Genomic DNA, 11,338 nt, shown 5'->3' on the forward strand with positions numbered 1-11,338 from the left:
CTCATGCCCAGAACTACCGTGTTGGCTGTCTCTCATCTTCCCACGCAACTGTCCAGGAAGAAGGTCTAGTCGAAGATGGAATGACTTGGCAGTACAGGTTGTCATGAGATACTTATTAGATTCACTGCCTTTAGAGTAAATGGCAGAGTACTCAATTTATGCTTCTCTGAAGGAAGGAAAGAGAGAAGGGAGGGGGAAGCAGAGAGGAAAGGTTGCTGTACATTAGATTTTACTATAAGTGAAATAAAGGGATTTGAAAGGACACAAGTTTGGCAGTCCTTTCTCTTTGTCACTATTTTTGGCTTCCTGTTTGAGGAAAGTTTTGAAAATTTCCTTGTAAGGACAAAAGCAAAAAAATTACTCCATGACCTCAGGACCTCAGTAGAAGGAACCATGAACAAATATTCCTCTTCTTCTGCAGTTGGAAAGAACTGGTAGTGACTGCAAAATCTTCCCAAACTCCCACAATGGCAGCAGCCTATGGAATCAGCTCCAGTTTCAAAAAGTTGCCTCTGGAATCCCAGGGCTCAAAATCAACATGTCATGGAATGCCCCCTGGGTTGGAAGGAGGGCACTCTCTGAGTAGGAGGGAGGTTTTTCTTCCTTATGTAGGCATTGGATTCCAGCCCTTACACGAGAGGTTTGGTGATATGTATTCAGTCTTATAAACCCTTTCATCTATACAGTTTCTTCTAGATGGTGGAAAGAAGAGAAGCAATAAAGTGACTCACTCCCATGCATTTGCAGATTAATTATAATTGTATGGACAAGTTGCTGAGCAATGGGGATAATGGACAATCTGTCTCTACACAGGAATCTTCAGCAGATCCTTCTCATTTATTTATTAAACATACATGTTCAATGCGTATTGAGTGCCAGGTAGGAGCTTTTCAAATAGTAACTCACTTAATAGTCCTAACAAGCCCCTGAGAGAAGGATTACCTTGTAAGTGAGGAACCTGAGGCATGTTAAGTTTAATGAACTGGCCAACATCAAGGAGCTCGTAAGTGTGTGACACTCATGCCCAGAACTACCGTGTTGGCTGTCTCTCATCTTCCCACGCAACTGTCCAGGAAGAAGGTCTAGTTGAAGATGGAATGACTTGGCAGTACAGGTTGTCATGAGATACTTATTAGATTCACTGCCTTTAGAGTAAATGGCAGAGTACTCAATTTATGCTTCTCTGAAGGAAGGAAAGAGAGAAGGGAGGGGGAAGCAGAGAGGAAAGGTTGCTGTACATTCAGCACAGGATCTGGTTTGAACATTCTCTCACAGGATGTCGCTGTGGAGGACAAAGTTGTTATCATCCTGTGTCCTCATTTCTTCAAAAAAGGACCGTCACAATCAGCCTGCTTTCATTATAGGTTGTTTATTTATAAATTCAGTCAAATCAGATGATGTATGTCAAAGTACTTTTTTGTTTTCAATTTTTCATTCTTTTACCATTGCTTTGACTTTGGGATGAAGAAAAAAAACCATAATTCAAATTAAAATTCTCAGGTTCTCCAGAAGTCATTAGAATTAGCTACTAATCTTTTTCCCTCGGGCTGAACATTCCAAATATTACACCACTTCCCCAAATACAAAACATTCATTATTATAATGACAACTTCAAAAAGGAAACACTTTCTGAATGGCATTCATCCAAAACCTTAAAGCACACTAATCTTCAAGGTTTCAAAATATTTTATTGGCTTGCAAACATTCAGACCTCCTGTTTATCACGAAAATAAGGATGATACAACTTGTGGCTGCCTGTTGTCTCCGGCAATAGTTTTCCTTATACGAAGCTTTAGTTCTTAAGACTCCTTCCTTGTTCTGCTCTCACTCAATCACAAGCAGAAGCTCAGGAACTCCGAGGTGTCTACTGTCTCTTTCTTTCCTTTTCCTAAGAGAGTTTCAAGTGCACTCATTAGAGTTCCCTCAGTAGGACTGGGATTGGGGGAGGGAACTTCTGGGTCTGAGCAATATTTAGCTCCAGATTTACTTATCTTTCTATTCACCTGGTTATCCCATAGGCATTGAAAAACCAACGTGTCTGCAGCTGAACCCATCATTACAAATTGTCTTCTCTTCCTCTGTTCCTATTTCAGTCACTGGTAACCTTGGCGCCATCCTTGGTTCTGACATTTCTCTCACACCCACTGTCATCGAGTCTCACTAACTTCGCCTCCTTACTGCTCCCGTCATGGCTCACCTTCAGTTGATCTTCCATATTGTGCTAGAGGGATCTTCTGCAATACAGACCATGGCAAATAACTTCAGAGGTTTCTCCTTGACATAAGAAAGGGCCTGCTATTGCTTTGTGTCCCTCCCAAAGTCCACGTGTTAAAAGCTTGGTCTTCAACCTGTGGTGCTACTGGGGGGTGGTAGAACCTTTAAGAGGTGGATCTACTGGGAAGTCTTTAGGTTATTGAGCATGTACCTTTGGGAGGGAATATGAGACCTCAGCACTTTCCCTTCCCTCTTTTGCTTCTTGGCCATAAAATGAGCAGTTCTACATTGCCACAGACACCCACTGTGGCGTGGCACCACAGGCTTAACCCAATAGGGCCAACTGATCACAGGCTGAAAATTGTGAGCCAAAATAAACCTTTTCTTAAGTTTATTATGTCAGGTATCTGTGACAGTAACATAAAGCTGATTAACACTGGCCCTACTGACGAATATTGAAGAAAGGACTTTAGCGACCTGTTTGTTCCCACCACTCTGAGAAGCCTGGGCTCCTCTGAATTCCTTGCACGTGCCTTCACTTAACCTTAGAAGCTGCATTCAATTGCAAATACCTCTTCCATTATTTTTTTTCTGGCTAACTTCTCTAATATGCAAACCTCCAAGCTCCACAGACTGCTATGATGCCCTCTCTGCTGTTACCATAGAGATCCAATCATAGCCCTTGCCAAATCCTATGCTGCTTGTTTACCTTTATGGTACCCTCTTTGGTCAAAAGATTTTTAAGGGTTATAGCTAGTTGTTTATCTTTGTACTTACAAACCCAGTATAATAAAGTAAAAAAAATATTTATTCAAAAATATTGTTGAACAAATGAATGTATCCTGATATTGCACTGCACATTGACTGCCTGTGGTCTCAGCCAGTACAATCATGCAGGGCACACTACAACCCATGAAACAGCATTAACTAGGATGTCCACTCCCAATAAAGAAGTGTGGAGTGAGTCCGTGGTTGTGGAAACTTCTGGTTGTATCACAAAGTGTGCCATCTAGAAACAACCACAGAGTGGGGTACAAGACGCTTACTAAATACCCAGCTCAGGATTCAGCTCAGAGGCAATTATCTGAAAAGATGGGGGACTCCCAGATAACACTCTAAGTCACTGTGGCCCTTGTAGCAAGGTCACAGGGAACCAAGAGGTAAAAGGGAGTGCTGTACTTAGCAACCGATTCTTGTGATCCACTCTGGTCTTTCTGCTTCTCACCTCCTCAACCCTGACATATGGTGGAGGTTTTCATGCCCCAAAGGGTAACATCTGTGCCGAAGGGCCCAGGAAAGTCCTCATAAAATGAAAGCGCTGCTGATTCCAGGAAATACTAGATTCCTTGTGTCTGGGGACAGACCAGCAGACAAAAGTGGAGTCACAGTCTGGGAAGATGTAATTGCCCCTGGTCAGCAGGGGAGGGGAGGACCACTCTTGTACAATGAAACAGAGAGGAAGCCACATGTACCCTAAGCAGTCCATTGGGCATCTCCTGTATTCACTGCTAAGTGACTTTGACTTGGGGGGACTCCCCATTGGTTTCCCTGAAATGATTTTAGAATCGTGCTATAGTCTGAGATGCTTTTTGATTGGTTCTTATTTCTTGCTCTCCTTTCACAGGTGGGATCCTTGCATTGTAATCTGAAGTCTATTTTTCACAGAGCTTTTCCCTAATAAATCCCTGGTGCTTCTAATCCTATCTGACCATCTGCTTATCAGGGGACCAAGACTGCACAGATGCCATCCTTCTCATGGACATCTGCTTTTGAGAGATTTCCTAGAGCAATGATGGCAAACCTTTTAGAGCTTTCGATGATACGAACAGCATGTTGTGGCTCATGTGCCATAAGTTTGCTACCATAGTCCTAGAGCAAATACTATGTAAATCCAAGAAGTTAGTGCCAAAGAATTTTGGGGATATCTTCCACATGCTCTGGTTCTCGTGTCTCTGCTTATTCCCGAGGCTGGGCTAGTGAGCCCTTAGATGTGTCTGTCTTCTGGTTGACTGAACTGGCAAGTGTCACCAGTTGTAGGCTTCACAATCAGACTGGGGATTTATATCTTGGGTTTGCCACTTGTTATGGAACCCTACATGGGTAAAGTAGAACAAGTAACAGTCATTAGGTTAGGAAGGAGTTGAGAAAATAAATGTAGTGTGCAACATATAGTAAGAACCCAACAAATTGCAGATATACTAGTGTTACTGTTCTTACTCCCAAATCAGGGGATATATCAAAGATGCATTTAAAAAAATCTACTAATCCAAGAAAACTGATGAGGCTAAATCCTTCCTTTCCACTGAAGAGCAGAAATGTCAGGTGTGCCACTGAATTTTGTTTTTCCTCAAGGCTGTTCCCAACTGAGTGACTAGCCATTTGTGAGGCTGTAGCCATTCACATAACGGATATGAACACAAAGCTAGAAGCCTGCCACTGTCTAGGTATTCATTGTGTCACAGATCAGCGATGCCACATGACTACTAAAGTCTCTCGGTTCATTTCTGCTGCTAGGACAAAATATGTTGGGCTGGGTTATTTATGTGAGACAGATATTTATTTCTCAGAGTTCTGAAAGCGGGGAGGACCAAGGTCAATGTACCAGTATAACTGGTGTCTGGTGAGGTTCTGTTCCTCATAGATGGTGCCTTGTTGCTGTGTCCTCACAGGGAGGAAGATGGAGAGGGCAAACAGTCTTCTTTACGTTCTTAAGGGCCCAAATTCCATTATGAGGGTGGAGCCTTATGACCCAATCACTTCCCAAAGGCTCCACCTCTTAGTACCTTCACCCTGGGGGTTAGGTTTTTAAATATGAACTTGGAGAAGACACAAACATTCTGACCATAGCACTCACTTTCACAGAATCAAGTTCTGCTTCATATAAGCTGCCAGGGCCAAGAGCCAGGGGTCTCTTACCTGTTCCCCTGACAGTCAGGCTGTCACCAGACCATGCTTCTTGGAGAGAAGTCATTTTATTTGGATACATGATGAAGTAATTAGAAAATGAATGTAGTCCTGCTCTGAATCTCTCCTTACCATCAGGCTCTGTAACCTAGAGAAAGATTATCTGTTCTTAAATATCTTGTTACTAGCAGCCAATTTGTGAAATGGAAAATAACCTTAATATTGAAAAATGAAGGATAAAATAGTATTGAAGTGGAAAATAGAGTGGAGGAACAGCTTCAAATTGTTTCTGGCATTTGGAAAATTCAGATCATGGTTAAGTATAGGACCTTTGTATTATTTTTTCCATTGAGAAGTTAAAAATAAGTGAACCCTGAAGGTTATGAAAGAAACTTCTATCCAGAGACTATAGAGATTGGTTCTTTAGCAGGGCTTCTTAGAAACCTGGGTGCATGGTAATCACATGCAGATGCAAAAAGGGATAATACATTTTCAAAGAAGGTAGACTCTTTACCATCTTTGGGTTTGAGTCAGCTGCAAAGTCTTATTTTTATTATGCACCACACTAACGGCATGAAAAGAAACTAGACTCAGGGGCCTGAATAATTTTCTATACTTCCTACAATTTATATAATGATGAATAAGATTAACAGTTACTTTACAATTAAAGAGAGCAAGTTCCAGTCCCTAAAACAAATATAGATTAAATAAACAGTGCACTGTTTTACATGCTTTGAGGTTAAAGTTTACATTCCAGAAAATTTTATTTAGCTTTTTGGATCATCCTTGAAGTAAGAGCGCACGATGAGGCTGTGACTATCTCAGGAGGTTCCTTCTTTCTTTGCCCATACATTTCAAAGAGTATAAAGACCCCTTTCTCCCCCAAATGATTCTTTGCTCTTTGTAATACAAAGCTTACAGGAGTGAAGATGCTTCCCAGCCCACCTCCCTATTAATAACTAGTACTTGATGTAACAGGATTTTGTCCCTAAGATATCAGATCGACTCTGACGTCTAATTTCTTTTAATTTTAACCAAGACACAATCAAAGTGTTTATATTTCTATTTTTATTAATTTAAGTAGACTTTTGTATTTGAAGGCATGACATAATGATTCTCCTTCCTTCCTTCTTCCCCTCCCTCCTTCTTTCCTCCCTTTTCCTTTAAAGAAAGAAATGATGCTAAACCTGAGCAGTAAAGCTGAGCATGTGTAGGAGGGACAGGCACTCAGGGCTTTCGGGGCAATATGTATTGTATAATACAGAGAACTGCAACTCTGAAAGAGCAGAGCAAGGTCAGGAAATAAAAGCAATTGAAATTTTTAGGAGTATAAAGTTTGCAACACAGAACGGCACAAATGGTGGTGGGGAATTTTCTAGGTGCCAGATTGTGGCAAAATCTCAAGTGTCACACTGCACAGCATGGATGTGAAGTGATAAGAAAAAAGAATCAACTTGTGGGGTCCAAGACTGAATGCAGGGAAATTAAGAGACACTCACAGTGGTCCAAGAAAAACAAGATAAATGAGCGTCCATCCTAGGGTGGTGGGGAGGGAATGGAGCCCAGAAATATTTAGAAGGTAGGTTCAGCAAGTATAAATGATTGCTTGGACGTGGGGAGTAGGGAAGGCAGGGGAAGAAATCTAAGATATCTGCTAGCTTTCTAGTTTGTGTGATTGAATAAAAGGAGTGCTGCCAGCTGAGAGATTAAACAAAATTAGTCAGATGAACTAGTTTAAAAAGAAAAACATTGAGATGCATTTTAGACACATTGACTCTGAATTGTCAGTGGGTTATGTTTCCACAGAGTAACTGGATGTGGAAGCCAGGAGCTTAAAGAGAGGGATCTGTTGATATAGATCTGTGGATAACTGGCATGTGAGTAGTGAGAAAGAGCAAAATTACCCATGTTTGCTCTTGAAAAGTGTGCAGCATAAGAGAAGTAATAAATGAAGAATGGGACCGCGGCATCGAACGGATGATTAAAACAAAAGGAAGCCCATAAAGAAGCAGAAACAATGGACATAGGGTTTTGGAAACCGCTGGAGAAGGTATGAGCTTGGATGCTAAAGGAGCAAAATGTTTCAGAGAAAATAAGAACAAGAGTATCCAGCAGAGAAGTCCATAGGGCACCTGAAATTTGAACATCAAATTTGATATTCAGAATGTCATCGGAGAGAGTACAGTGAGAGTGAAAGATGAAGAGACAGAATTCATACCACGATGGCTTGAGGGGAGAATGGAGCTGAACTTCAGATAACCAACAAAAGCGTTCAGATGAAGTAGAGAAGAGAGGCTGGTAAGGAGCCCATCCATTGGGAGAAAATGGAGGGTAAAAGAGATGAAAGTGTTTTTGAGGTTGGAAACCCATGTGACTGAAGCAGGAAACAGTGAGGATCCTGGAACAGATAACTCTTTAACACGAAGATAGGAGCAAAAGCGGCTTTGGAAACAGTGAGGATCCTGGAACAGATAACTCTTTAACACGAAGATAGGAGCAAAAGCGGCTTTGGAAACAGTGAGGATCCTGGAACAGATAACTCTTTAACACGAAGATAGGAGCAAAAGCGGCTTTTAGTGAGGCTGACTGCTCAGCGAATGACTCCTGTCAGTCTTCAGAGCCCCGAATAGAAGTTTGTGCTTCCTTATATACCTCTTTTTAGATCTGTGAAGCTTATTTCCATTGGAGTTTCCTGGAGAATATAGCAAGCAGGATTTACACAAAGCAGAGCAGTGGAGAAGGGGAGAGTAGAGTTCTGACAGGACTTTCTGGGACCATTATGCTCATTTGATGACAGGTTACAGAGGTTGTCATGGCTGCTCAGGTACATTCTAGAAAGAGCATAGTTACCTAGTGAACCCGTAGTTGCCCAATTCTATATGTAGGGGTGGTCTCCTCCCTCAAGATGAAAAATGAGTTCTTGGAAGAGCCCGAATATGGAGAACACAGAGTACTGTGGCTTAAGATTTTAGATAAAATAGGTCTGGGTGACAATGAGATCGAAGATAGAAGAGATCCACTTGAAATAAGTGCAGAGATGAAGGGCCCCTTCAGTTAAAGGTCATTAAAGTGAAAAGCTACAGGAGTGTCCACTCAAAAGCCTTATAGCTACAATGGACAATCAGTTTCCCTAGATTTATGAGAAGAGTCTGATGTAGAAATGTGTGAGCCACATAACAAAGATTTCAATGGTAATAATGCTAATTTTTATTGGGTGTGTATGTGTTTCTAGATAGCTATTCTAAGTTCTTGGTAGACATTTAAACTTGATAAGGAAGGCGTTAATATTATCCTCATTTTATAGAGTAGGAGATTTAAACCCAGAATGATTGAGCAAGTTGCTCAATGACACAGTGTAAACAAGTAATGGAGACAGGATTTGAACTCAGGAAGGCTGATTCTAAGATTCCATGCATGTAACTATTTCATTTTTAACAAGGAGTTTGCAATCTAAATCTTTTACAATCTTTTGCTCTTGTCAATCTCTTTCCCATTCTTCCCTGTTATTTTCCTGGCAAGGGTTCTAATCACCTTCACTGGGACCAGCACAATCTGCATGCCAGCCCCCACAAAGTACTACCAAGTAAGATAGTCATAGTAATGATCTCCCACATTACCTTTCCATGCTTCTTAAGTCTCACTCTCATTTATTTGCTAGCTCAAGTCTGAACTTCTTTGTCTAGACTTTACTATACTGTGCAATGTGATCTCCATTCTAATTTCCAACTTTGTCCCTTCCTACTTTTTTGGGGGGTACTGGGGATCTAACTTGGGTCTTTGTGCTTGCGAGGCAGGTGGCAGAATTACTAAGCTAAATCCCCAGCCCCCCTTCCTACTTTCTTAAAAAATGTTCTTACTCCAGATGCAGTGCCTGTCTCAGTATCCTACACATAGCAGGAACTCAGCCACTATTGGTGATGAGAATCGGGCGGATAATACTGACTCACACTGATTTACAAAACAATTTGTTTTGCCTATGTAGTTTCACTTGATCTTAGCACTGAGAGATTTGACAGGTCCTAATTTCCCCACTGATAGAAGCTATTCACAGCTGGAATGAAAGCCTTCCATCCCTGTTAAAGGAAGAACATCTAGAAGGAAGATATTAAAATCATGAGGACTATATGATCTCAACCTTCAATGCGTGTAACGCAGGGACTGTACATAATAGATGAGGAAACCGGCCCATTGAGAAGATAAGTTGAGAGAAAAAGAATACAAATTTTCTCCTTCAACCTATGGCGTATGATCTTAATATTAGCTTATGTCTGGCAATTTCATTCATCTATCTGTCTGTCTGGTAGTAAACTGAACTCCTTGAAGCTAGAAACTCATCTTCATTAGTAAGTCCCCAGGGTCCCTAGAACCTAGCACGACATCTAAAGACTGAAGATTGTCAGTAAATATTTGTTGAGTGGATAAAAGAATACTGGGTGTTAATCTTTATATTCTCAGAGTAGTTTTAATCATACATTGTATAATTAACTCAACTCAATTAATTTGTAATTAATTCCCCTGCTGAATATCTAGTCCTATATTTAACTAAGTTCTGAAGGAATGAAAACACTGTCAAATTCATTTATGCATTCTATAGTTTTTCATAAATAGGTGGAAAGTAACATGGCTATGGAAATATGAAGAACCTACATAGTTAAAAATTGACTTGTTTTGGTACATGTCACCCAGCAGAGGATGTTATGCTCTGGAGTACAATGATGACTGTTCGAGCACAATAGGGATAACCCTTTACCTCGATCTCTACCTGGTTGGACCTGATATTAATATTTCTTTTCTTTTTCATTTTTTTTTTAAGACAGAGTCTCACTTTGTAGTTCAGGTTGGCCTTAAACTCACTATGTAGCCGAGGCTGCCTTGAACTCAAAGCAATCCTCCTGCCTCAGCTTCCTGCATGCTGGGATTACAGGCATGTGCCACCACTCCCAGCTTAATATTTCTATTAGTACATTTCTTCTATACTTTACTGTTTAGAAAACACAATCACATTAACTTTATTATCTAGTGTTCTATAAAAATAGCTGATTATTTCTATTTTACATTAACATTTATTCAACAAATATTTCCTGAAATAACCCAGGCAGTATTCTAAATTCTAAATTAAAAATTGAGCACAAAGCAAGTTCCTCACTCCCCAAGTACTTACGTTCTTGGAGGGGAAGACAAGCAGTAATACAGAAGTGAGCAGAAAGTCGTGAAAGGCAGCATGAAGACAACGCAGTGGTAATGTGATAGAGAGGACTGGAGCTGGGGAGGAAAAGCTGTTCTGAGGAGGTGACCCTGGAGCCGTGTCCAAAATGAGAAGCTGCTCCTAGGAGGGAGCAGCAGGTTCAAGGGCAATAAAGCGAAGATAAACTTGGCATGCCCACTGGATACAGGTAAGGTCAGTGCAGCGGCTGGAACTCACTGAAGAACGAATGAAGTGAGACTGGAAAGACAGGTGACAGCCACATCGAGTAGGACCTCCCGGACCGTGATGAGGCAGGGGTGGGTATTTGTCACGCGCCATTATTTCCGGGTTCTTCATGCCCTACATGAATCCCGGGCTTGAGTCCGCCGGTATTGGCATGCCCACCGGATACAGGTAAGGTCAGTGCAGCGGCTGGAACTCACTGAAGAACGAATGAAGTGAGACTGGAAAGACAGGTGAGGGCCAGATCGAGTAGGACCTCCTGGACCGTGATAAGGCAGGGGTGGGTATTGTTATAATTGCAGAAGGAAACAAACCATCAAGAGTTTAAGCAAGAAGGTGACCCCTGGGAGACATTTCGTCACGGATTCCTCATGTTCCTGCACGTTCCAGGTCCCCGAGCAAAGGTACTTCTAGCCAATGTTCACATAAGGAAGTTTCTAGGATAATAAAGCTCAGCAACATCTCTCTACAGAGATCCAGGGTAATAAAGATAGAGACCCCCCCCACACACCCAAGATCTGCTTGCATTCCAAGGTAATGAGTGACCGCTCTCTATAGAAAGGAGGCAGTCCTTTATCTGATTAAATTTTTCTAATTTCAGGATTCCTTTCTTATGACTCACTCCATTAAACATGCAGGTAATATATTGAGTGAAAATGTGGTGAATGTTTAAATTTTTAAAAATTGCAGAAGAGGACGCATTGCCAAAAAAGATGGGATAAGTATGTTTGAAGTGAGGGGAAATTGTAAAGTATTTTGAGGGGTGTTAATGGTAATATCTTTTTTGCTGTT

The 11,338-nt window shown here is 41.2% G+C and overlaps 1 long non-coding RNA gene across 2 annotated transcripts; it reads right to left on the reverse strand.

The window, feature by feature from the left end:
* Window positions 1-1,548: 1,548 nt before the first annotated feature.
* On the reverse strand, window positions 1,549-5,260 carry LOC104861110. Of its 2 annotated transcripts, XR_779909.2 has the most exons (4): window positions 5,131-5,260; window positions 4,016-4,306; window positions 2,004-2,234; window positions 1,549-1,888 (listed from the first exon to the last, which is right to left on the reverse strand). It is a non-coding gene; the product is annotated as an uncharacterized LOC104861110 (long non-coding RNA). The 2 variants fall into 2 exon arrangements; XR_002025277.1 differs by having other exon boundaries at window positions 1,549-2,234.
* Between the last annotated feature and the right edge of the window lie 6,078 nt (window positions 5,261-11,338).

This window comes from Fukomys damarensis, unplaced genomic scaffold, assembly GCF_012274545.1.
Source record: "Fukomys damarensis isolate Sample0158 unplaced genomic scaffold, DMR_v1.0_HiC HiC_scaffold_5, whole genome shotgun sequence".
NCBI classification, from domain to species: Eukaryota; Metazoa; Chordata; class Mammalia; order Rodentia; family Bathyergidae; genus Fukomys; species Fukomys damarensis.